The sequence below is a fragment of the Anastrepha ludens genome, chromosome 4 (genome assembly GCF_028408465.1).
Source record: "Anastrepha ludens isolate Willacy chromosome 4, idAnaLude1.1, whole genome shotgun sequence".
NCBI lineage: Eukaryota > Metazoa > Arthropoda > Insecta > Diptera > Tephritidae > Anastrepha > Anastrepha ludens.
Window position 1 is genome coordinate 50537572 of NC_071500.1, and position 26471 is coordinate 50564042.

At 37.4% G+C, this 26471-nt stretch overlaps 1 protein-coding gene across 2 annotated transcripts in view; it reads left to right on the top strand.

The window, feature by feature from the left end:
• Positions 1-1809: 1809 nt before the first annotated feature.
• Positions 1810-26471, top strand: part of LOC128862259 (protein encore) — a 116857-nt gene continuing 92195 nt past the window's right edge. For both annotated transcript variants that reach the window (XM_054100784.1, XM_054100791.1), the window contains exons 1-3: positions 1810-2414; positions 23186-23566; positions 23661-23810. The gene's annotated coding sequence lies outside the window, so the exon portion shown is untranslated. The remainder of the gene's footprint in view (positions 2415-23185; positions 23567-23660; positions 23811-26471) is intronic.

A 26471-nucleotide genomic window follows, 5' to 3' on the forward strand; every position in this document is an offset into this window, starting at 1 on the left:
CTTCATAATTAAACAACATATACAAGTTTATGTAAATTAGAAACTAGGAATTAGGAGGAGTTTCGTAGCAATTTGGTGGTAGTCAGCAGGCCGAACGGCTGTTACATAAAGTTAGCAAATGCATTTTTTAAGTTTCGTAGGAGAAAATGGTTGACTGTCTTACCGTTTGCGGAGGCTGGAGACTTTAGGGTGCAAAATATATTCAAATAGTTTTCTTTTATTAGAAAATTTTGGTTTCACCAACCGCCCAAAAATTTTAAGCACTCGGTAATTTTGATATCTCCACTATATGCAAATTTGATTCTTATTGCACTTTTTACCGCCCCTTTCCAGTTTTCATAACTGTGTGAAACGCTCCTGTTCACTGACAATCAAAAACAAAATTGACACTAGAGGGCGCAGTCTATTGGGTAGACAAGACTCTAACTTGTTAGATAATCCTAACAAATCGCTTCGCGTGCCATCTACTGACGAATAGCTTCAGATGTGAGCTAATCCTCTTGTCAAACAAATGCCACAGAATGCTGATTGTTTTCTGTCATAGTTGCCAGCTTCCTACTTCATGAACTACCAAACACATTACAATTTTTACTGCTTTTCCTGAACTAACATTTATTTGTGTTGTTGTATTGATGATTCTTATTCAGTTTTTAGGAGTGTTGTACAATTGCTCCTAATAAATAGGATAAGGATGTGCTATAAGCATACTTGTAAGTAATTTTGGTTTAATTTAATTTAACTTGAAGCATGAAAATATAATCGCTATTCGCTCTCCATAAGAAGCCGAATTAAATTAAAGCTGGATGCTGCCTCGTTGACATGATTTTTAGTCGCTGTTTCTGAGCTACGTCGAATTGCCTCGCTCGTTCAGTCACAGCCAAGATCGCGAACTGAACTCATCTGAAAATCATGTATGTTTCTAAAAGAAAGTTAAACTAATAGTGGTTCATTTACCTGATGTACTAATAAATTAGCAAAGGGTAAATAGAGCTTTCGAAGCAGCACTGATTTAAACACTTTTCACCGGTTTATACAAACTTCTTAAAATTCTAATTACAAAATTGGTGCGGTCTGATGTCGAATTAAGTTGTTTGGAAGATAATATTAATGAAATCTACTGCCAATTTGGTACTTGAGATAAACAAAATGTTTGCACATCCTTATAAATAAGTTCTGAAAAAAGGAAATTTCAAAAAATTCTGTTGGCTGCGTCAAAATGGCAATCAACGAGGAAATATCTAAACTTACCCGTAACTTTAAAATATATAATAAAATAAGAAGCATTTATCTCTATATCATTGAATTAACCCATTTGAAAGAGATCTACTGCCATTGACGAAATAATTTACAGATTCTGAGACTTTGAAAAGCACTGGCAGTGGGTGGAAAAACACAATGGAGTCATCCTGGGTATAAACATGTAGCTCTTTGGTCTCCTTGCCATACAAACACGTTCATCAGAGTTTAAAGTATGACTTAAATTCAATTTTAAGGCCACAAGGTAAAAATGATGAAGAAATGGACTCTGCAGTTAATTTATGATGTAACTTGTCCATTTGTTTTACATAACCATTGAGAAAGCAGGTATTTTGCGTTATTGTTGTGCTTTGATTTAAAAAATTTAGTGCTTTTAGTGTACTGATACGCTTTTCCCCCAAGTTTTAGTGCTCTTTGTAACTCAAGAGTTGGCAATACTGCTCTTTCTTCTTTCTCTTTTTCTGCTTTAACTTCATTTCTTTTGACTATCCGTACTTTTTAGCGTCCCTTTCCTTTTGTATTCGTTGCTATATTTATTCTATATGCGATTTCCACTCATTCTAGTTTTGCAGTGCGAAAAGTAACTTCGTTTCTGGTAACTAATAGTAAAAAAGTGAATAATTTTTGCGCTAATTAGAAAGAAATATTGTTAACTTGTAAACTTGTGAAGACTTCATAAGAAGTGTACGTAAACCTATGTAAACTGCATAAGTTCCCTAGTTTTTGCCAAAAATATGAAAATGAAAAAAGGTTGTGTAAAGTATTTCGAAAAACAAAAAAACCCATCGACAAGAAGAGAAGTGTGTGTAGTGTAAGAAGAAGCAGAGAATGAAAAAGTAGTAAACGAGAATGCAAAAGAATTGCATGTAGTGCATAAATGTGGAAATATAAAAACAACAACAAAGGTTGGAGCAATTTGTGAAATAGGTTTGGGGATTATATTTGCTATTTTCAATGGTGAGATTTTGTGAAAAGATTCATTTGGTGAATCCGGTATAGTGACAGTCGTCGCTATAAAACAAAAGTGACGACGCGTGCAGCGCAGTAGCGTTGGACAGAGGCAAATCGGTGAATGTAGCAGCGAAACGGAAGAAGCAGCTGATTACCAATCTCGCAACTGCGTTAGATGCCGAACTACCAACTTGTTTAGCAAGAAAGTAAGATTTGTTCAAGCCAAAAATTTATAAATGATTTATATATCTACGTATGTATGTACATATAATTGTACGTGCATATTTAAATGCAGTTAAAATATCGTCACTTGACAACCTGAGCAGAAAAAACCGTTTGATAATCGTTGGTACTCAACTAAATGCCCAATAAACGTTTAAAAAATCAAGTTTGTAAGAACCTTTCTTGAAAGCTGCCTCGCGTTTTTCCCAACAAATAAAAATTGGATTTTAAGGTTAAGCGTTTAATATTTACTATAAAAAAATGTGTAATAAGCTTAATGGTTGATAAGAATCGTCATAAATAATTTAATTCATATTGACTGATTTGGTAGAATAAAGGACAAAAGCCAACCATCTGACTATAACATTTGCACTAGTGTTGTTGTGGTATTAATTTTGCCAATGGATATGTGCATGTGTATGTATTACCTAGTTTGAATGCATATCAAGCCGCACAAATTCCAAGTGGAGTAAAATTAGTCAAGAACGATGGGCCTATACTTGGACGCTGTCGGTATATGTATGTAGAACTTTGTGGATACCTAGAACCTGAAGTGAACAGGCAAAAATCAGCTGTTTTTAAATGCTGATGCCATCTTGGTCAAAAAGTTCCCAGAACAACCACCAGATGACGCTCTAAGACAGCTGATTTGAATTGGGTTACCGCATCTGTGATTAACATTCCTACCAAAATTGTATCGCCATTGCTTGACATTTGTAAAAATTCCACCGTCTTGAGGTAGATTTACTCTGCACGTATTTACGCTTTTTTACAGGTCTTCTACTTTGTATTAAATTTGAACCAGGACCAAAAAACCAACCCACGCCGTTTTCAGTCAAAAACGAAGGTGATGCACCCAAGCATACTGTTTTTAGGGATTACAACGGTATTGTACACCAAGATTTTTTGCGAGAAGATCAGACTACAGAAGGGCTAATATCCGAATCTGTGAATTTTTGGCCAAAAATGAAACAGATATCGTCCAACAGCTAGCAAACCCCCCTGTTATGACTCCCTGCGATGTTTAACTCTTTGATCGAAAAAAAGAGTTCTACAAATGTTTTGAGAGCTGAATCAAACGCTGGCATAACTGAGTTGTAGTTGCTGGAGATCACTTGAAGGCAATAATATAACTTTTGTGTTACCATAAACATTTTTTTTGAATTTTCTGAATATGTTCCAAGAACTTTTTGATCAAGGTGGTATACATATAATTTAAAAAAGGGAAATTTAGTCGATGTTTTCAGGTAGAATTGATGAATTACTAAACTATAGTAAGAATATGGTATAAATTAAGAAAGGGGCAGTTGCTATAGGTATCATATGTCTAGTATTTAAATACGTCCATGTATACGTGGTGAAAAGAATTTTAATGGTGTGGCTAATATCAGACCTTAGCCGGGGCTCAGCGAATGGATCTACGAATCGGTTTGTTTACGAAAAAACCAAAAATGTGTTAGTGATATACGAAAAAAATTAACACAGTGTCACTTCTTTGCTGTCTGAAGGGAGATTTGACGAATGCGTGAGTGTGTGAATGCATGTGAAATGATCGTGCAGTATTCGGCCGGCGAATCACCCCCTGTGCGTGGCAGCCGAAGTTCCTCACAGCCGAAGTTTTCACCATAGTTATTGGCCAAACCTATGTAGTAACCTGTCATCCTTGCTTGCATACATTTATGTTCTGCTGTTTATTTACTTCAATGTTGCTTCTACAGTTCTCCCCACCCAAGCATACCTTTTCATAAACTAATGCGGCGTTTTATGCGCATTAGCTTGCAATTTTAATACATCGTGAAATAATTTATACATATATAAATTATAAAAAATCATGTCCTTCATTTGCAAAATATTTCTGTGAGCCCCTGTATGTATGTATTAGGTTCGGGAATAATTTCGTATCGTTTCTACCGAAGACTTTTATTTAAACAAAAAATAATAATTTTGTCCAGAAGTTAATCAATTATATTGTATATTCGCCGTTGCTGTTTACAACCTCTTCCCACCTCTCCGCCAAAAATCGCCTGATCGTGTGGCGAAGAAGCCACATTGAGCCAGTTTTTAAGGACCTCTTTTTTATCGAAGGTAACGCCCTTCATATGGTTTGATAGGGAGCGGAAAGAACGGTAATCGGTCGGGGCAAGGTCCTTGTTGACCGTGGCATTCTTTTCGAGAATTTCCCAGTGCACCATGCCCTCTCAGTGCCTCCAAACACATATCATGATTTTCTTTGGATGAAGATCCGGCAAGACTCTCGGCTTTGGAGCATCTCCTGGAGCCAGCCACTCCTTTCTCTGCTTCATATTCATGTACTCGTTTAGGTACCATTTCTCATCTCCCGAGACGATAGTTTTACAGCCGACTCCGAAAGGCAGATATTTTTTTATGAGAAGATTTTTCATAGCAGAAATACACATGAAGGTTTGCCATTGCCTGACGAGGGGCGACCGCTATTAGAAAAAACGTTTTCTTCATTTTGGTGTTTTACGGGAATTCGAACCTACGTTCTCTCTGAGTTCCAAATGGTTGTCACGTACCCACCCATTCGGCTACGGCGGCTATTTGGCTCTCTCTATACAGAGCCTTAATAACCTTTCATCGCTTATTATATCAAAATCTCTTTCAGTATTTTTAAAATGAAACATTTTTATTCGACTTGAATATTTAGGTGCGCAGGCAATCGTAAATTTTGGAAATTAATTTGTTAAAAACCAACTTTAATACCAGCCGATGCTGTGTGAAAAACAAAATTGTGCGAACAACTTCGGCTGCAAAGTCACGGGGGATTCGGCAGCCGAATTTTGCACGATCATTTCACATGTATTCACACACTCATCAATCAGTCATTGTGAAGACCGCAACGAAGTGACACAGCGATAATTTTTTGGTATATCACCAACACAATCTTAGTTTTTTTGTAAACAAACCGCTACTTGACCCCTCTTACGTCAGCCACGCAGCTGATTCTGTCAAATTGCATGAGAGTCGGCTAACGGTATGTTATTGGCCACACCTTTGCAATTATTTTCACCATGACCAGACGGGCAACACTAAAGGAGTATTTGTAAAGTTTAAGCAACTAAGGTTTCTCTGAACGCGATCTATAGATATCATTTCCTACAAATGGACAGAGTATTGCTCGTATAATACTGTGTTGGTTTTTTTTTTTTGCTTTGATGGAACTCTCATAAAATTGCATGCTTAATACCCTCTCTTCTAGAAGAATCCTTCACAATAATTTCAAAGAAAACAGTGTCTTTCTTAGTCTTACAATAAAGATTGGTTAGCTAAAGCGTTACATCCTTCGCTACAACGATTTTTCCAAAGCTTAACCCAGCAAGGTTGCGTGTTTAATGTTCGACCAAATAGTTTCCTTATGGGCTAATAATTCTAATTCTAGTACGACCGAATACGACAACGATATAGACGATAACTCCTTCTACATTTTCTAAAAATAAGTTCGTAGCGTTTTTAAAGAATACTTTTATTTAAACCCAAAACAAAAATATATCAATAAGTTAATCAATTATACATCCGCCCCGCAACATGGGGCTCGCATTGTCGTGAAGAAGTATGGTTCGACCATGTCGATCAGGTCCTTTCAGTCGAATAGCCTCATTCACGCAGTGCAGTTGGGCAATGTAAAGCTCCTTGTTGACCGTGGCATTCTTTTCGAGTATTTTCCAGTGCACCATGCTCTCACAGTCCCACTAAACACATATCATGATCTTCTTTGGATGAAGATCCGGATTGACTCTCGGCTTTGGAGTATCTCCTGGAGCCACCCACTCCTTTTTTTGCTTCATATTGATGTATAGGTACCATTTCTCATCTCCCGAGACGATTCGGTACAAAAAGCTCTGTTTATGACCGCGTGTTGCTCGATGGCGGGCGAGATGCTCGGAAGCAATTTGAAGGCGACTTTCTTTGTTTTTTTCGTTGAGCTCGTGAGGGACCCAGTCTCCCAATTTTCGGGTAAATCTGATTGAATTAAGGTAATTCAAAATCGTTTTATGATCGCAGCTCATATTTTTCGCCAATTCACGATTGGTTTGGCGACCGTTCTCCTTCAAAATTGATTTGAGACGTTCGTCATTTCAGAATTCAGAAGGTTTTCCGCTGCGGGACGTGTCAGCGAAAGAAAGAAAAGCAGGTGTCGAAAATGGTCATTTTTGCTTCGTGAGTATTCCATTTCTAAGCCTCAAAACTAATAAGAAATTAAATAACTCAAAAATACTAATATATTAACATAGTTTTGTAGAGCAGAGAGTTCTATTGAATACTTACCCTTTGCCAAATAGCAAACAGGTCGTTGTAAAATAAAAGAAAATATAAAAATGCTATGAACTTATTTCCCAACCCAATATCGTTTGTTTTTGCATATTTTCAAATCGTAAGCATCGGAGCAAGCTTTGCAACGTTTAGATAGTTTTTTATTGACCAATGATTTATAAGGGATAAGTTTAACTGAAAGGGGTAAGTTTAACTGCAAAAAAAAGTTGTCAGTGTGATAACAACTGATTTTTTTTAATATCTTCGTGCGAATGGGCAAGATTTATAAATTGCCAAATTTTGACTTAAAAGAGCTGATTTCGTTAATTTACTGAGTTTTGCAATGAAAAAAATAGCATTTCCACCCCGACGTTGGTAATTTTAGAGGTCAAAGTAACCGCCGCTGTGTTTTTAAAAACACTTCCAAAACGTCATTCCGAAGACGGTTAAAATAAAACTTAGGGATAGTAAGAGGCCCGAAAAAATGATGATTTTCAATAATTTTTTTTTTTTTTTGCCAGTATATTGCTTTATTTTACAAAAAAAAGCATAAATACATCATATTTCAACTTGACATTAGCAAAATTTCAAAAAAGAAAAATTAATAATTGTAAAAGTTATCGCTGTTTGTGTGGAGCCCGTCCCAGAAGTCCCTTGCGGTGATCATCACAAATCCTTGGAGTTTCATCTAAAATCAATCGGACAAAAGAAATTACTTTTATTAATAGACAATGTTTTTTTAAATTAACAATATGGCGGCCTCATGAAATATTTTTTAGATTTCCGAGAAAAAAACCGACAATTAATTGTAAAAAAAAATCGAAATTTTTGAAAAAAAAAAAATCCTTCGATCTGTCCCGAGTTTTTTATGCTTTTTAAAAGAAGTATACATTTTATTGAAATCTATTAAGCGGTTTTTAAGTAACAGTGATCACCAGTTCAACCATAGTTTTGAGAAAAACGCGCTAAAATTTTGCTATCGATTCCGGAGCGCCCGAGCGCCCTTTGTTAGTTGTTGAATAACTCGAAAAGTATTTGTCGGGTTCACTTCAAATTTTCACAGAATATTTGAAGATATTCTGACTACCCCTTACCACTTAATTTTTTTCTACAGCACGTCAATGCACCGATTCACGCAACAAAAGTAGTACGAGACAATTTAGGAAAAAATAGTATTACGGTTTTGAAGTGGCCACCGGAAAATATAAACCTGTATCGAGAACGCACGGGCAACCTTAAGACTGCGTATTTCTCAGGATAAGCCTCAAGAATTAGCAAGAATTAAAGAATCGCATTGATCAATGTCAAAAGATCAAGTTTACTAAGGATGAATATTTTACGCAAATGAATTTTAATCTCCGCTTGTTATTCATCTTGCAAAGCACTTTTCTGAGATGGCGTTGTATTTTTCTCTTAATTTTAATACTTTATTAATGTTTTTTATGAAATTAATTTTATGATAGGTGAACACTGTAGACCTCATTCTGACAACGTCGCCAAATGTTCATTGCAAAAGGTAAAAAATGTAAAAATTCTTCCCCCTGAAAATTATCGATGGAGTTGTCTATGTCTAATGCCTGCAACGGCTGTAACACCTAAACAACTTAGAAAGTCAGTACGCCTCAAAGGACTGCTGTGAAGTTTTAGCTTAGTTCACTCGTTATACATAAATATAGTATGCTCGCTGATATTTTCACGCCTTGCATTTAATACCTTGCGAGGTAATTAAAATTATACACTACCGAACCACATACATGCATACGCATTCCTACCCCTCATTGTGTTAAGCGTTAAATAGTTCTAATTTGCATGCAAAGGGAGTTCTGCATTAGAGTGTCAAGAGCCTGAATGCTTCACCTGCCACCACAGAGTGAAATGTGCCAGTTGAATGGAAAAATGCATTGTATTTCACGAACTCCGGTACATTGAGACGCGAATGTGAAGGCCAATGACGGTGTGTGTTCGTGCTATTTCTCAATGTCAGTGATGAACGCACATTAGTAGGAACTAACTTGTTGGTAAACAGAGAAAAAAAAGAGATTAAAATATATAAGCACTACTTTGTAGATATATAAATATAATATATTACGCGCGTCCTCGGGCGGTAATTCTTATATCATTTGGCATAAAACAATCTCAGATAAAAAAGCAATGTTGAACGGATTCTTTCGTTACATCATTAAAGAACATGAATTCAAACCATGATTTATTGTAACAGCCTTAAATTGTCCTCTTTATTTTTTGGAGTGTACTATGAGCAGACAGTACTTTACCCGATTTACATAAGAGCTGTTCAGGTGACGTGGAACCGACTGTCGGGAGATCGCGCCTTAATTGGTCTTCTCTGGTTGGCCATGTAAACTTACTTTCTTGCTTAATTGTTGCCCTCAATAATTTTTTGTTTTTGTTTTTATTTGTGATGCCCTAAAAAACTTCTCCTTCACATAAAGGTAACATATAGGCTGAAAAGTCCTGGGCCTAGCACATAGGTAGTAGTTAGTACTAACCCTAGAAAGACAGCTGTTAAAATTTCACGATATTCTATTCAATGGATTCGTGAGTTGTTGTGCAACTTTTGTTAGTTTCAAAACACTGGATCGAAAATAATTTCGTGTTTTAATTTGACACAACTTCTTTATGGGAAACATTCCGTTCAAGCGAAGCAATGGCTTGAAAAGTGTTATGGTGACTCCACTCCATCAGAAACAACAATAAAACGATGGTTTGCAGACTCCAAGCGTCGTCGTAGAGACACCGATGATGCACAACGCGGTGGACGTCCGGCAACACCAGAAAACATCAAAAAAAAAAAATTCACAAAATCGATTTGAATGATCGAAAGATAAATTTGCGTGAGTTGGCTGAAATCGCAAAGATATCAAAGAACGTGTTAGATTTATATAGCTCGAGCATTTGACTATGACAGAGCTCTGTTCAAAGTGGGTGCCGCGTCTGCTCACTGTTTTGTTTCATCAAGACAACGCACAATGTCACAAGTTAATCAAAAGAATGGCAAAACTATATGAATTAAACTTCAAATTGCTCCCATATCTAACGTATCCGCTCCCAGCGACTACTGGCTGTTCGCAGACCTAAAAAAATGCTCGCGAGTAAGGAATTTCTCTCGAGGTTATCGCTGAAACTGAGGTCTCTATGTTGAGGCAAAAGATGAATCGATCTACAAATGTTAGTGCGGCGCTGGAATGATTGCGTTGTTCTTGGTGGAAATTACATTAATGAATAGAGCTAATTTTGAACGAAAAATACTTGTTTTCTTTGTTAGGCTCTGGACTTTTAAGTTCATGTCTTAAGTTGAAACTTAAAACCTGTTATGCAAGTTACGGATCTTGGGTCCGTTACACTAAAAAAAATTAAGGGCCAGCCGCCCAGGAAAGAAACACTTATAATTCTTTTGATAGTTCACAATTATTTTTATTCTACACAAATTACTTAATCTAATGCAGCTAACCCGGAACCCGTCTCAAACTCCACTAACTGGACGTGGTGACGGTCGCTTACTTTACACCTTCCTTCCCCAGCTGCGGCGCAGTCGTTGTGTAATTTGTCTGAGACCGGACTTGGCCTTGACTTCCCACGGGTGCGTTATTGAATGTAATTGTGCAAGAGGTAACGTCTCCTGTTGCATTGCATTGCGAAATTGAAATATGCTGACACTGCGGCACGTGTAGCGAGCAGCCGTGGGAGCGTCGCAACAAATGCGACTGCAGCGTGTTAACTCTTCCCCCTCTAAAGATCTGCGTCCCGCAGATCATGATTTGGAGAGGTGACCTTTTTTGGTCGGTTCCGAGAACTTGATTGCAGTATCGACATATTCAGCTCAGGAAGTTTTGCTCCAGTTGTTAGCTTTCTCCAAATTAGCAAAATGAAGACCATTAGTAAAATAAGTCCTAGGGCTTCGGATGTTGCAAACCAGTTGGTTTTATCTTTCAGGTAACCCAAGAGTCGTATGTTTCCGGAGGTCATCTCGTGGACGAGATTGAGATCCACAGCCAGGCTTCTATTCGTTATGGTGGACAACACGGGTGGGAGCACCTGCACGCCTGAGCTGCTAGTACTCCAGTAGGTTTGGTTATTTATTGTAATAGTCTCGTTCTCCATCTGCAGGATATAAGAGCCAGACAAGTGTTTATGTGTTTTACCTGACCATATGCTGCTGTTGAAATTATCCAAGAATATTGTGTCCTCCTTGAGCACCTCAACCGTTGTTTCCGTGCCAATTACGTAGCGGCAACTTGTTTGCCCACCCTTGAGTAGACGTGGTAGACATTCATCTTCGGACAATAAATCTAGGGCTTCCTGCTTGCAGACCATGGCGGTGGCGAGGTGGAGACAGCTATTTTTAATACCATATGTCAGCTGTTTATTAATTAAGATTGTCTTGTACTTCAGATCAACTCTATGACCATCCTTCAAAATAGAGCGTGTGATCAAGTGATTAAACCTCGTTTGAGCCACCTTTGGCATGGACAGCACGTAAAGTAGAAGAGTGCCGTTCGTGTAGATTGATGGTTCACTATATTCGATGGCTTCGACGACGTTACTGTACGGAAGGACTTCGATTTCGCTTATTAGGCTATTTATTTCCTCTTTATTCAAAAGATTGCTGTTTGCTACGCCTGCTTTGGCCATTTGACATGCCCGTATTAATTCACTAACGTCATCCTTGAGAATCATCAATTTGTGCTGTATCTCCTGTGAAAATTTGGCTTGGTGGGTACGTCCCAGGACGTCATTTGTGGCCGTTGCAATCCCGTTCACGACCTGTAATAACTCTTCAGTTTTCTTGAAAATTTCAGAGTTTACCTTATACTGTAAATTATTGTTGTCTATTATTTCATTTTGGCTCCGCAGGACTTCATCCCAGTCTAAAGCATCAGGTGAGCCAGCAATCCACTTCCAAGCTGACCCGATCCAGTTGATTGAACGCTTTGGTCTTTTGGCTGTAGGACCCTTCAGCTCTTCAAGTTGAGTTCGAATTTTTTGTAACTGATAAATGGTGACATCTGTAATTGGATCGGTCTCGTTCGTCCTGGCAGTTTCATATTCTAGCCGGTTTGCAACCCTCTCGTAGCGCATTAAGTCGATGATGTGGACCAGTTTGAAGTGTCCGTTGATTATCCAGCCGTACCCATCACGAACAGTTAGAACAGGGGAATCTAGGTTGAATACAACATATGCTTGTGCGTTTGCACAGAGGCAGATTCTACAAATTAAATTACAAAATGTTAACTTAATCCTAGTTTATTTTCCACACAGTTTACATTTTATAAATTGAATTTAGACTAAAACACTAGTATTTCTCTTAAGTAATGTTTACACATTTGGTTGGAAATTACGAAAGAGGGAAATTTAAACGTAAATACCAATTAAACAATTAAATAGAATGCAATTGATTTTTAAACTTAATTATAGCTACTTGAAATTTATTGTAGTTACAACCTTCGAAAACATTTCTCCATTCATTGGCAATCAAACTTAGTAATAAGGCTTTAAATTTCTAATACTATTACTAGTGAGTGGAGTCTGGGAGGCGAAGGGTTATCGGAAGTTCGTGAGGACTCAGGAAGTGATGTTAAGAGTGGAACTTTCTTTGACAATTATTTTTTAGTATTTTATTATTGGTTAGTTTCATTAGTAAACGTTAGTAAGTTAGACTAATTTTATCCTTTTGGAATTGTAGTAGTTTCTGTAGATTAATAAGTTAGTTTCATTTATTAGTTTTAGTTAGCGAGTTAGTGATTCTTTTTTTTTTTTCTTTAGGTATTTTTTTTTTTTTTTTTTTTTTTTTTTTTTTTTTTTTTTTTTTTTTGCGCTTTATAGCGTTTATTCGTGTGCAATTCATGCAATTCATGCAGTTTTATTTCTATGGTCTTAAACCTTTCATCGCTTTTGTTTGCCATGGCACAATTTTATTTGTCGTTCTTTTTTTTTTTTTTTTTTTTTTTTTTTTTTTTTTTTTTTTTTGTTTTTTACCATAGGAATACAGACGTAAACTCAGATGACATTGGAAGGCTCGCGGTTATCCCTTTTAGCCATAAGCGTTAATGATTGCAAATGGCCTACTCATGGCACGAGTGACTTCACGTCAATTAAAGCCATAGCCTTTTGGTGGAGTTGAACCACTTCGATTGTCGTCACTCGAACCATCGAGTAAACTGGAATTGAACCAATATGACTTGATCGAATACAAACAAAATTTGTACCCAAACGCCTGGGACTTAAGGATCTATGCATGAGTTTTTTGTCTCTTGACCCATGTTGGTTGAAATATTCTTGACATTTTTTTGTCTCATTTGTGTGTGGGATTACCCACTTTGGATAACATTAGTATTTTTTTATATTACTAGACATTTCTTATGTCTGATTTGTGGAATTTTTTCCCACTTTGCGTGATAATAGTCGCATTTCTATTTTCAGCGACAGCTTCTTTTTTATAAAGCGGTTTCTTTTTGCTTTTAATTTGTTTGTTGGCGATAAATAATTCATCACCACTATGAAAATTGCGAGGGGGCGAGCGAGTTTTATTATGTCTTGTATTTCTACTTTCTTGTTCGTGTAATAGAAGGGCTTTTACGTCATCATTAGTATGTTCCCTAAAGTTTGTCAATTCTTGGTAATTTATTCTCGCAGTTCTGTTAAGGAAAATATCAGCGGGCTTCCGTTTTGTTACCGAATGTATTGTATTATTGTACCTGTCTACCGTTATGGCAACGCGCTCTTCGGGTGTTAATCTAGGAAACTCAACGCAAAGGCAGCGATATATTTCAATCAGAGTGGAATGTAATCTCTCGACTTGACCATTGGCCTCACTTCGCTGCGTTGGCGTTTGGTAAACCTCTATTCCTAAGGATCTAATATAGTTTAATACAAGTGGTGTCAAAAATCCGCGCTCATTGTCCATAACTAAAGCCTGTGGCACTGTGAAGTAGTGCAGCGCAACTGTTAGTTTTATTCGCAAATGGGTGGAAGATTTGTTTTTTATTGGAAATAGTTTGGCAAATTTTGTAAACTTATCGATGCAACTCAAATATTTTTGTCGCTCTATTTCGAAAATATCGATGTGTAGGATCTCACACGGATAACTAGGAATTGGGGTTGGCTGAAGATACGGTTTTGAAGGGTGCCTATCATACTTATTTAATTTACATGTTTCGCATTGACTAACATACTCTCTGATTTGCTTGGACATAGCTGGAAAATAGAATTTTTCAAGGATTTGTTCCCTGTTTTCGCGAGCATTTCGATGAGCACGTTTGTGTTCTTGCTCGATTATGTTGAATACCCTATCAGCAATCGTTACATCCTCTACTATGCGTTGCGTGATCCTGATTTTGTATCTACTGAAGTTATTAATATAACATACGCATTTTGCAAATTATGAATTGAACCTTCAGGTATTTTAATTCCATTTATTACGTTTGGGTTAAGATTCTTTTTGAGAAGAGGCACCAGGTTTTCACAATTTAGTATGGGCATCGTAATAAAGTATCTTTTATAGCCCCTATGCGGTTCTTCGCTACATTCGCAACTCGCCCCCTGCCTAAGTATTATTTGATTCCTAAACACGTTTATGGGTGCTTCTACGTGTGGTATGAGGTCTGAGCTATCCTGTTCGGCAGAATGCATAGTACCTTCCGATGCAGTATCTGTATCAGATGGTGCGTCAGCTACAGTACCCGATGGCTGAGCAACGATTGAGTCTGTGAGTGCGTTCACTTCCGTCTTAAGACGGGAGAGTGCATCGGCGACCACATTCGTTTTTCCTGGTTTATAAATTATTTCACAATTATACTCCTCTATTCGAGCTTTCCATCGCTTGAGCTTTGCGTTGTAGTTGCGATTACTCACTGAAAAGGTCAGCGGCTGGTGGTCTGTGTAAATCTTAATTTTCTTTGCACCATACACATAGGAACGTAGATTGTCAAGTGCCCAAACAATAGCGAGGAGCTCTTTTTCATTCGTGGCGTAGTTCTCTTCTGACTTATTCAGGGATCGCGAAATATACGCTATAGGTTTATCTTCGCCTATCACCCCTTGTGATAGAACCGCACCAATAGCGTAGTTCGATGCGTCTGTCGTCAGGTTGAAGGGTTTGGCGAAATCTGGGAAGGCTAAGACATCAGCAGACACTAAGAGTTGTTTCAAATCATGGAAAGCTTCCAGAGCCTTCTCGTCAAGCTCAATTTTTACTTTTTTAGAGGCGTTGGCTTTTACCTGTGCATTTACCCCTCGTGTGAGGTTGGTCAAGGGTTTAGCGACCTTGGCATAGTCCCTAATAAACTTCCTATAGTATGAGGTCATACCAAGGAAACTCTTTAAATCCTTCAGGTTTTCTGGAGGTGAAATCATTTTAATTGCTTCGACTTTTTTAGGGTCAGCGCGTACTCCTTCGGGAGTAATTATATAGCCAAGAAATTCGACTTCTTTTTCAAAAAAACATGTTTTTTCAAGATTAACTTTCAAGTTCGCTTCTAGGAGTCTTGAAAAAACCTTCTCAACATTATCCAGGTGTTCGTTTGGGTCTTTGCCAAATACGATGATGTCATCGATGTAGACATAGCAAATTTTGCCAATGTATTTCTTCAACACATCGTCTATCATTCGCTGGAAAATAGCGGGCGCATTTTTTAGACCAAACGGTAAACGGAGGAATTCATATTTCCCGTTCATCGTAGAAAAAGCCGTTTTAGAGATGTCCGAGTCTTTCATTGGTATTTGGTGGAATCCAGACGTTAAGTCTATTGTCGTGTAGTAGTTCGCCTGTCCAAGGCTGCAAAGGGTCGCGTTTATGTCAGGAATTGGGTAAGTGTCAGCGATCGTCACTGTATTTAGTCGTTTGTAGTCGATCACCATTCGGTACTGTTTTTCCCCGTTCGCCTTTGGTTTTTTAGGCACTACCCATATTGGTGAATTATAAGGACTCTTTGAAGGCCGGATGACACCTTCCTCAAGCAGCTCATTCACTTGTTTTTCAACTTCGTCCCTCATACACGCTGGGTACGGGTAGCTTTTACTGTATATTGGTTCGGAAGTTGATGTTTTTATTTCAGCACGGATGTTTGTCTCTACGAGCTCATTGCCATTTAAAGGTTTAAAGAGCTCCGAATATTTTTTTAATAAGGTTTCGACCTTCCGATGAATTCCCAGAGGCAAATCCTTGCCTATTGTAAAATTGACATGGCAAGACGTGCGTGCCTTGAGTGGAATTTTGTAATTCCCTATTTTTAGTAAGTTATTTTTCCTATCAATTACCGCACCTAATTCTCTCAAGGTGTCGTCCCCAATGATCCCGCAGAATCCACTTAGAGTAGGTAATACAAAGAAATTAAATTCAGTGGAGTTCCCAATGCTTTCAAATAATTTTACTTGTACCTTATCTTTTATTGGCACAGTACCCCCCACAGATGCCACACTAAAAATTTTCTGCACCGGAGTCGTTTTTTTCGTAATGGTTTGTCTAATGAAGTTTTTGTTGGCACCGGTGTCTACTAAAAAATCTAAAACGCGGCCATCCGGCATCGTATATTCTAGGTATGGTACGCTAGATGGCCGGAGGACAGAAAATCCTCAGATTCTTCGTCATTGCTAGGTTCTTGATTGGCATCCTGTTCTTCGCTCACCCCTTGAGCTATGTGATACAGACTTTGCTGTTTGACGTCCTGCTCCTCGCGTTCCTCCTGCACAGTGTGATACAGCCTTTGTTGCTTCCGTGGGAGATTTTCAGACCTCGCACTACGTTTAAAAGGATTGGGTCGATTGATATAGTTTACTTTGCGTGTCTGCACTGAAGGATCAACCTCTATCCTCTCAACTGGCGGACGCGACGTGGAACTTTGGATGTCATCTCTTGAAAAAGGACGATAATTTTTTGGATATTGTGCACGCTGCTCTTGAGCGTGCCATGTAGGTTTTGGTGGCAATTGTGGAGGTTTGATCCTATTTGGGGAGTAAGGGGTGCTCGGTAAGTTGTTTATGGGCACCACCACACGATTGCTAGCCGTGGAAGAATGAATTGTAAAATTTCTAAAGTCGACGTTTTGGATCTCTAAGCATGCCGAGTAAGCTTCCGGCAATGTTTTAGGACGCTGTATAAGCATCATTCTCGACATTTCCCCATTCAACCCGCGTATGAATACGTCTAGCGCACGGTTGCGGTAAGTTTCAACTAAAACTCTTACTGTTTCGTCCGTGTAGGACTCGGTTTTTATCTTATTAATTATGAGAGAGAATTGATGATTCACCTTCGCGTAGAATTCATCAATTCTCATTCCCTTTTGCTGAAGTTGATGCAACTGGTGCTCAAGGGTGCGAATATCCCTTTTATCTGCATAGTGCAGAGAAAGGCACTCTTTGATTTTCGACCAGTTGCTATCGAAAATGTTATACGAAATTAGTGCGGAATCAGCAGCACCCCTCACCTTTTGTCTAATGTGCTGTAAAATTGCCCGATATAGGGGCTTACCCCTCACGACCTCGAAGTCCGAAAGGATGACTTCTACCGAGTGCACCCAGGACACGTAGTGGACAGGATTCCCATCAAAAATCTGCAGCTCCTTGACACAGTCAGGGAGTCGACTGATGTTCCTTATGTCGGCTTCCGTTTTAGGGGCTTGTGCTACCATCTCTTCACTGGGTTCCGTCTGGTCATTGGCGGTTGGTGTAAACATCCTGGAGCTTATTGAGTCCAGGCGGGATACCCGTCTTTCGATGGTGTTCATTTTTTCAAGCAGGGCGTTAACTGCCCCCGTTAAATTTGTTACCGTGGCCCTCAAATCTTCCATCTTTAAAAGAAAATATAAAAGGAAATGCTTAAGTCAACTTACGCAAGGATACACTCTAGTTTCATCAGCGCCTTTATTGTATGTTCAGCGTATTGTAGCTCTCCTTGGCCTTACGCCCTATGATCCTTTAGTTTTTTGCTGAGCTGGTTTATCAAAAACCCTTTTTCACTTTTTTAATTTTGCCAATGGATTTTTTATTTATTTTTGTTATTATTTAATACACTTTCTTTTATTTCATCCACTCTCACTTTTAACACTCCTGGGTCCCTGCTCGGGCGCCAGTTACGGATCTTGGGTCCGTTACACTAAAAAAAATTAAGGGCCAGCCGCCCAGGAAAGAAACACTTATAATTCTTTTGATAGTTCACAATTATTTTTATTCTACACAAATTACTTAATCTAATGCAGCTAACCCGGAACCCGTCTCAAACTCCACTAACTGGACGTGGTGACGGTCGCTTACTTTACACCTTCCTTCCCCAGCTGCGGCGCAGTCGTTGTGTAATTTGTCTGAGACCGGACTTGGCCTTGACTTCCCACGGGTGCGTTATTGAATGTAATTGTGCAACAGGTAACGTCTCCTGTTGCATTGCATTGCGAAATTGAAATATGCTGACACTGCGGCACGTGTAGCGAGCAGCCGTGGGAGCGTCGCAACAAATGCGACTGCAGCGTGTTAACTTGCATATAACGACATCTTTTAATCGGTGGCCACAATTACTCAAATACCAATAAATAGCCTATTTTAAAATCTAATAAGATTTTTCATCCAGTGACGGATCTTTTTATGCAAAACATTTTTTTTAACAGTTGAAAATCACATTTTTTAAATCAAAAGAAAACTTTAAATTCTGATAGGTCGCGATTTTGTTAAATATGTGTATATATAATTTTTTTTTTTCAATTCAATGAATCACTATATTATCTTTCAATAAAACTAAGTTCCAGGGGCTGTAATCATTATACCATAAGTTCAAAAATATTAAAAAAATATTTAATTATTATTGTCTGATTTTTATTTATTTCAGCACGATCAATAATTATCTACTGATTTTTTTTTTTGTTTTGATTAAAAGTAATTTTGTTTTTTTTGCATGAAAGTTGATTTAGTCTTCATTTTATATTTCGGATCAAGGGTAATTATTATTATTCGATTTTTATTGATTATTATTCCCCCGAGAATGACGATTATGTTGTGATTTTTTTTCGTGATTTTTATTTCTTCATTCACAACATAAATCTCAAAATATTATAGACATAATCTAGACCATGAGAACTATTGAATTTAAATTGTATGGCAACATATCTTTTAGGTATTGAAAATTTTTAATTCTGTTCCAAAAGGCAGAGCATTTTCTCTGTAAATGTCCGGGTTTGGCAGCTAGATGATTACTGGCCACTGGTTGCCTATTTCTTCGACGGCCTGGGGCAGTGCGTCATTCTAAATGCCATGAATCTTCTCCATTACATCAACAGCGCTGTCTGGCTGTAGATATCTGCCTGTTGGATGAATTTGTAATGGTGTCAAAACGACGCTTTAGTGCTACTTGGGGAGTGCCAGAGTGGTATTTCACCCACATATGTATGTTCAGTAGCGTGCACCTAATTAAAGTTGTATTTATTTTATTATAAAATATAATTTACTTTATTATAAAATATAAGCGGAGCGATGTTGACTGCATCGCATTTGCCAGCGAACTGGGACTGGTTTCTAGTGGAAGGGGAAGGCCCAACGACCATTTTTCCTCACCAGCCGATTCGGTTGCTCTCTTCAGACGCTCCACGCGGGAAGGCTCATTACTTTTCAATCAAACCCTGTATAGTTCATAACTATTCTTACAATGTTTTACAGAGAATTTACTTTTTTCACGAAGTAGGTTTGAATTGAATATCGATATAAACAATATACGCTAGGGCTTCAAGAAGCGTGATATGCCATGCAATTATGTGGAATTTTTGCATTATAACAAAGATCAACTATTAAATAAAATTAAAATACGGTGTACTTTCTCTTAAATGGACACCTACGGGACTGAAAAATGTTCCCACTTATGGGAGGTGTCCGCTTATAAAAAAGTATACAAAAATTAAAAATATATTAAGGGTGGGCTAACGTGTTTTAGGAGGATTGTCCGCTCAAGAATTTTTTTTTCTAAATAAATTTTTAAGAATTTGTGGTATGTACTGAAAAAAGTATCCACTTATTGTAGGTGCCCGCTTAAGAGAGGTCTCCATTTGGAAAGAGTACACTGTACAGTGCCGGCAGGGACATAGAACATGCTCAGGCAGGTAATCGATACTCCAAACGGTTAGTACTACTAGACACACTGGATATTAGAAATACTTTCAACAGTTTAAGTTGGGACGACGTAATTGAAGCCTTAAAGGTAAATTTCAAGATCCCGAATAATCTATGCAAGACTATTCGTAGCTATCCAAACAATCGTGTGCTCTTATACGAAGCGCGACAAGGATTCAAGACTAAACAAATAACAGCAGGTACGGCCCAAGGATCAATACTCGGACCTGAACTTTGAAATATATGCTACAATGAAATCCTTCGAATAGAGACACCTGAGGATGTGCATTAAGTGGGAATGCAGATGAAATTGCAGCTGTAATAATCGCTCGAAACACTGACGAAGCCAAAAGGAAGTTAAATCAGGTTATGATCCGAGTTCAGACATGGCTAGAAGACCATGGATTAAAGCTGGTCACAGAGAAAACAGAGCTAATCCTTCTCATGGCAAACCCTGGAGGTCCAACGCAGAACAAGCTAAAACTTTTAATGGACACGACGAACTCGATTTTTTATACGGATGCGAAACATGGGCAGATTCGCTAAGGGTGCAATGCCGACGGAAAATCTTGCAATCTGAGCGCACCTGCGCTCTCAGAGTGACTTTTTCATACAGAAAAGTATTTGAAGCAGCGGTTTTATTTAGTTATCAGCGGAAGCATCCCTATAGATAATCTAGCAAACGGAGATGGGAGGCAAAAATCTGAGGAATCCCAGTACCACGCTTCTCCGATATCAGAGTACAAAGGGCCACATTTTGGCAGGCAAAATGGAACTCTGAATGGTACGGTAGATGGACAGCGAGACTAATACCCGATCTAAAAAAATGGGGAGAAAGAAAGCACGGTGAGGTTAACTATTACCTCACACAGTTCTTGTCCGGACATGGGTCCTTTCGCAAGTATTTGTGCGAATCTGAAAAGTGAGCCTACCAAACTGCATATATGGAGATACTGAGTATGATGATTCTTCTTTAAATGCGAGAGGTGGAGCATAGAGAGAACAGGTCTGCAACGAGTTATTGGCGTATTTACACCTGAAGAAAGAAACGTGAAATGGAAAGTTATGCTGAAGATCATTGAGCATAGATTTTTCAAAACAGGGGACCCTGGACAGAGGGTGAGTAAGTGTCCTTCTTAGGACGCCGTATTGGCCCCCCTACCTCGAAGCAATGCGAAGCAGTCCCGGGGTGGAAGGAAAAATCCAAGAGAAGAGGAGGGATATTTTTAGTGGAATCACCACACACATAGTAGCGACGGTTACTATATGAGGCGAAGGCATTTTCGGCGAATTCCTCCTCGCTGTCTTTATAAAATCCTCTGGTGAATTTCCTTGCTTCATGTTTACAAGTAACTCTAGTTGACTCTTGTTGGTAGTTTTTGACCTAAAAACAAATTTTTTCCATTGAAAAGTTTAAATTTTTACATTTTTGAGTACTGCTGGCTCACACTTCGATGGCGGGAAAGTCATTCCCCAAAATGTAATTGCCTTAATGGAAGTTCGTTTGTGATAAGAGAAAATGGAAAAGAGAAAAAAAGTTCCTTAAAATTTTTATTCGTGATAGGAGGGAAGAGGATAAACAAAATTTCCCGTAGAATTTCTATTTAAAGTCGAGCTGTATATTTTACTAGAAAATGCTTTTAAAAATTTACAAGTGGTAAATTGGCATACTCAGCGGCTTGCCACTTAAAGGCATAATGTCTCTGATAAAAAAGAGTTTTGCATGACCGAATTTCGCAAAAGAATATGCATTTATCTCAGTGTGTTCATATGTACATTCATAGATATCCATATATGTATTTCCTTCAATTAACTTGCAACTAAAATCCTGTTCGCCTTGAATATTATAAACCGGGTGGATCGGTATGCACATCTACATATTTATTTGCTTTTAGTTTTCCTGCAGTTTTGAGGGACGCTATGTTTGAGCCTTGACCTTCAAATGCTGCACGCGCTTTAGCAGTACTCTCGTTAATGGATAAACAACACCGGGCAAAAGCAAAGCATAAATGGAAACTAAAGGGTATTTCAAAAGTGATACAGTGAATAAATCCTAAATGGTGCCTTTTAATGTCATCTTTGAAATTTGTCAAGTAGGCAGATGTACAATGTTACACGATAGAACGACTCGTTAAATTTATTGAAAGTTATTATGAAAATGTTCGGTCTTAAAGAACAACATATCGGAAAATTCGTGATTTTTTTTATGGAAATAATCGTTTGAATGAGTCAAAAATTCAATATTTGGTGAACAAGAAACTGGTTGTATCAGGGATAGAAAAAAGATGGCAGACCAAAAATCGGAGTTCTGTTGAGAATATTGCTGTTTTAGCGCAGAGTGTTGCTGAACAACCCACACACAAAAACATCGATATCTCGACGTTCTCAACAATTAGTCATTCATAAATCGACTGTTTAGCGAATTTTACCCTTAGACGTTCCCATGGTGGAACCTGTGGGGCTAGAAATTTAAAAAAATCGGTATTTTGTTTCTTTGATATTTCGAAAGTATAGTATCTTAGATATATTGTGAAATTTTCGTGCGGAAATTCCCAATATTATAACTTCTACAGCCCATTAAGGTAGAGAGCGGTCCGCGCGCTCCTGCACCTCAAACTGTAAACTCATTTATTTCGAAACGACTTTTTTCGGCCTGGTGTTGTCAAAAAAACTATTCAACCGAATCGTCTGAAAGTTTAATATGATGTTCACAACAACAATCGCCCGTACTAGTATCATATTATTATTTCATTTATTTCGCCTGTTTTTTGAAAAAAAAAACGATTTTTAGAGTATCAAATTCAAAACCGCGCCATTTTTGGCGCTACAGTCATACTAATTAATAATTTTCTTAAGTTTTCGTGTTTTAAATAAATAGAAGATCCAAAATGGACAACACCGTCCAGTCCAATTTTCCGGGAGGGTCAAATTCAGTGCCATTTTTTAAAATATTATTTTTTTATTTTTCTAATGAAGTTAAATAAAAAGCCTAAGAAATGTAAATATCGTTTTTCATTTTTTTATTGTAAAAAAATGCATGAAAATACCCTAAATTTTCGGGCTCTAGACCACCGGGAACCCTTAAGAGATGCCATTTTTCACTTATAATTGCTAAGCGCCGTATTTTCAATAAGAATAATGAAGCCTGAAAGAATCTGAATTTTTACATTTTTATTTTAAAACAACATCTAGGAGCCTTTTTGAAGCATCCTTTACAATAAAAAAGTAACCAGGAGGCTTGCAAGCGAAAGCTTAGCTTCTATTACATAGTAATATATTTTTATTTTATGTTATGCAACAACAACAAGAACACTATTAATGCCATCATTGTGAAAACACATTAAAAAGAACTAAAATATTTTTTTTTTAATTCCTGTTTTAGAGTGTTTACAACAAGGCTAAATGAATCGCGTTCCAATCGAGCATCAAGAAATAAAAAAACTAACATGAGTGCGAAAAACTAGTGCCTGTGGGAGTGTGCTTAAAGCGTTTATGTTAGTGGAACATAAGATCTGCGGCCTACATTAAATGATGACTTTACAAGCGCTTTGTTCTTTGGCCATCAGTTTGTCACCTGCGGCTTGTGGGCACTCTTCGTCCTACACTCCCTGTAATATGATATAATTTTCATAACTGCTTTGTGTTCAACATCAACAACTCCATAATATGCGTGCTATTATATAAAGTAAAGTGCTAGAGGGAAAGGAAATCGTTTGCAGGCTTGTCCGGCCTCTACGTTTCAGAACACTTTCCCATAGTTTTGGTGAGTAGAGTAAATTTTTTTCTACACACTAATTACAAAACTTTTTTGTTTCAAACTAGAAATTGTTAACTTTTAATTTCTTTCATATTTTCAGAGTAAAAGTATTTGTTGGACTATAAAAACAACAACTTAATACGACATTTGTTTTATTAGTGTTCTGTATACTGAAAAAAGAGAAAAGTAAAAACAAAAACGTAAACAACGTGGAAAAAACAAGGATTGCCTTGGAGTGCCCATAATATCAGTAAGTTACAAAATAATTTTTACACTATTTTAATTGGCATATTGTGTGATTGAAATGCATTAGAATTGTGCATATAAAATCCGGACACCAAAACAATTTAAAGTTTGCTAAATTACATTATTGCAACCGAATGTTTTGATATTTCTTTTAATGGAGAAATTGGGAAATTATTTTAAATTTATATTAATATAAAATATTTTAATTGATATTAAAATGCGATTTGGTCAAAAATACAATATATCTCCTCGGCCACCAACTTGAAAACAAAAAGCTTAAAATCGCCAACCTGAAAAAAATGAGGAAGTAATTTTCCATATAAAACCCTTAAGAAATAGGTACTTATTATCATCTATTACCCAGTCGACCGAACCGTATTTTTATACAGCGGACAGGTAAGTATTTTAATTGCTTACAGCAAAAAAGGTTAAACTGGTTGCAATCGGCAATTGTATCTCATATTATTTGTCGCTGTTCATTAGATTTGAGACTTACTAGGTTGTTCAATAAGTTTTGCGGTTCGATTAGAGAGGATAATTTATTTTTGTAATGGTACATTCTTTATATGAACGTATGTGAAATTTCATTTCAATCTGTCAATTCATTCTTTGGTTAATGATTTTTCGGCTCCGAAACGAATTCGTTTTCAGAAATTGGCCAAGAAGATGTTAACATCAGTTTTTTGGGATGCAAAAGTAATTTGGCATATGGATTACTTGCAAACTGGTTAAATTATAAATTCTGAATATTACTGTAACCATTTAGACCAATTAAATAAAAATCGTAGAAAGACCATGCTTGCAAAAGAAAGAAATTATTTTTCATCAGGACAATGCACCGTCTCACGAGAGTATTTTGGCAATGGCTAGATTCCATGAATTAAAGTTCGAGCTGTTGATGCATCCACCATATTCACCAGATTTGACCCCTAGCGACTTCCATCTGTTTCCAGAAAAAAATAATGCCTGGAAGGCGTTTTTGATCAAATGACGAGGTCATAACATCAGAGGAAGCGTTAACTTCAGATTAACAACAGATTCTCACTTAAGGGCTGGAATTCATAAATTGGAATCTCTTTGGATCAAGTGTAGGGGAAGTGGGGATACTTGATCACGAGGGATACTTGATCAAATTACAGTTTTCACTAACCTATATTATTTAAAGCCAATTCTTACATTTAGAATAGTTTAATAAGATATTGCAAACCAGCAAAATTTTCGCGCCTAAAATCAGTTCATGTGTCAACTCGATACGACGATCAGCAGTATTCGGCTTTGCCGCGATAAAAATTCGGTTCTACGATTTTTTTTCCTGATTTGAATAGTATTGTATTCTTTGATTTTCTCTAATTTCCTTTTAAGTTTGTTGGTTATTGTGCATCTATTGAACATGTTGTAGATGTTTTATATTTCAAGGTAAGTGATTATTTTTTAGGTTAAGATACCACCTGTTTTAAGGGATACTTGATCATTGCTTTAAAGGGATGCTTGATCATATGATCATATGATCAAGTATCCCTTGATATTCTTAATACTAAATATCTCTAAAGTTCTGCAAAGAGAATGGGATTATATTATTAACACTGCCACCCCACTGTAGCCATAAGCTACAGCCTCTTGATGTTGGAGTCTTTGGGCCTTTCAAAAATGCATATGACCGGGCTGTTTATGAATGGATGTCAAAAAACCTGGGAAGAGTTATAACAATATATGATGTCTCCTATATTATTGGAAAAGCATATCCTCTTGCATTTACTGCAACAAATATTTTAAATAGTTTAAAAAAAACAGGTAAAAACCTGTTGATCGATTAATATTCACTGATGATGACTTTCTCTGTGCATATGTTACAGACCGCCCTGAGCATGAACTTTCTTAAGTCATAACCATAGAAAATTGCGCAGAAAAAGACAATAATAAACAAAACAATAGTCCACTATTGCTTGAGCATCAAAGAGAATCAGCCCAGACGCAGTGTGAAGAAGCAAGGCCACCCGACTTGCTTGATATCCATTCCCAATTTGCACAAAATGAGGAAGCAGTAACAAGTTGTACTTCACTCCCGGGGCCATCTAACTTCTCTGATTGCTGTGATCAAGTAATTCAGGATTAAAAAGCCAGGACCCAGTTCTCCTTCACATCAAAGGGAAGAATCAAGCTTCCTTGTTAGTCCTACTGAAGTTATACCCTTTCCAAAAGCTGGTCCAAGAAGCGCAGTTAATAGAAAAGGGAAGAAAAAGTTAAAATCTGCAATTTTAACTGACACACCAGTCAAACAAGACTTAGAAACAGAGCTAAAATTAAGAGAGGAAAAGAAGAAACAAAAGGCAGACAAGACTAACAAAAAAACTCTTAAAGACAAGAAGCCTAAGGAGAGGGTAAAGGAAAAGAGTGTTTTCATCTTCTTATAGTGAAGGGGAACTTTCGTTTAGAGAATCTGAAGATTCTTTAAATGAATTTGAAGAAGAATTTGAGGAGTTAAAGGCAGTGAATTCAGGCAATTTAAAAAAGGGGAAATTCATTGTTGTGCGCTTTAAAGGAGGCAAGAGAATGTCGTCAATATACCGGTACTTATGCATAATTGACCAGGTATATTATGACGATCTTGGTTGTCGCGTTATTTCTTTGAAATGTGCGGATGAAACTAAAAAATTGTTCTCGTTAG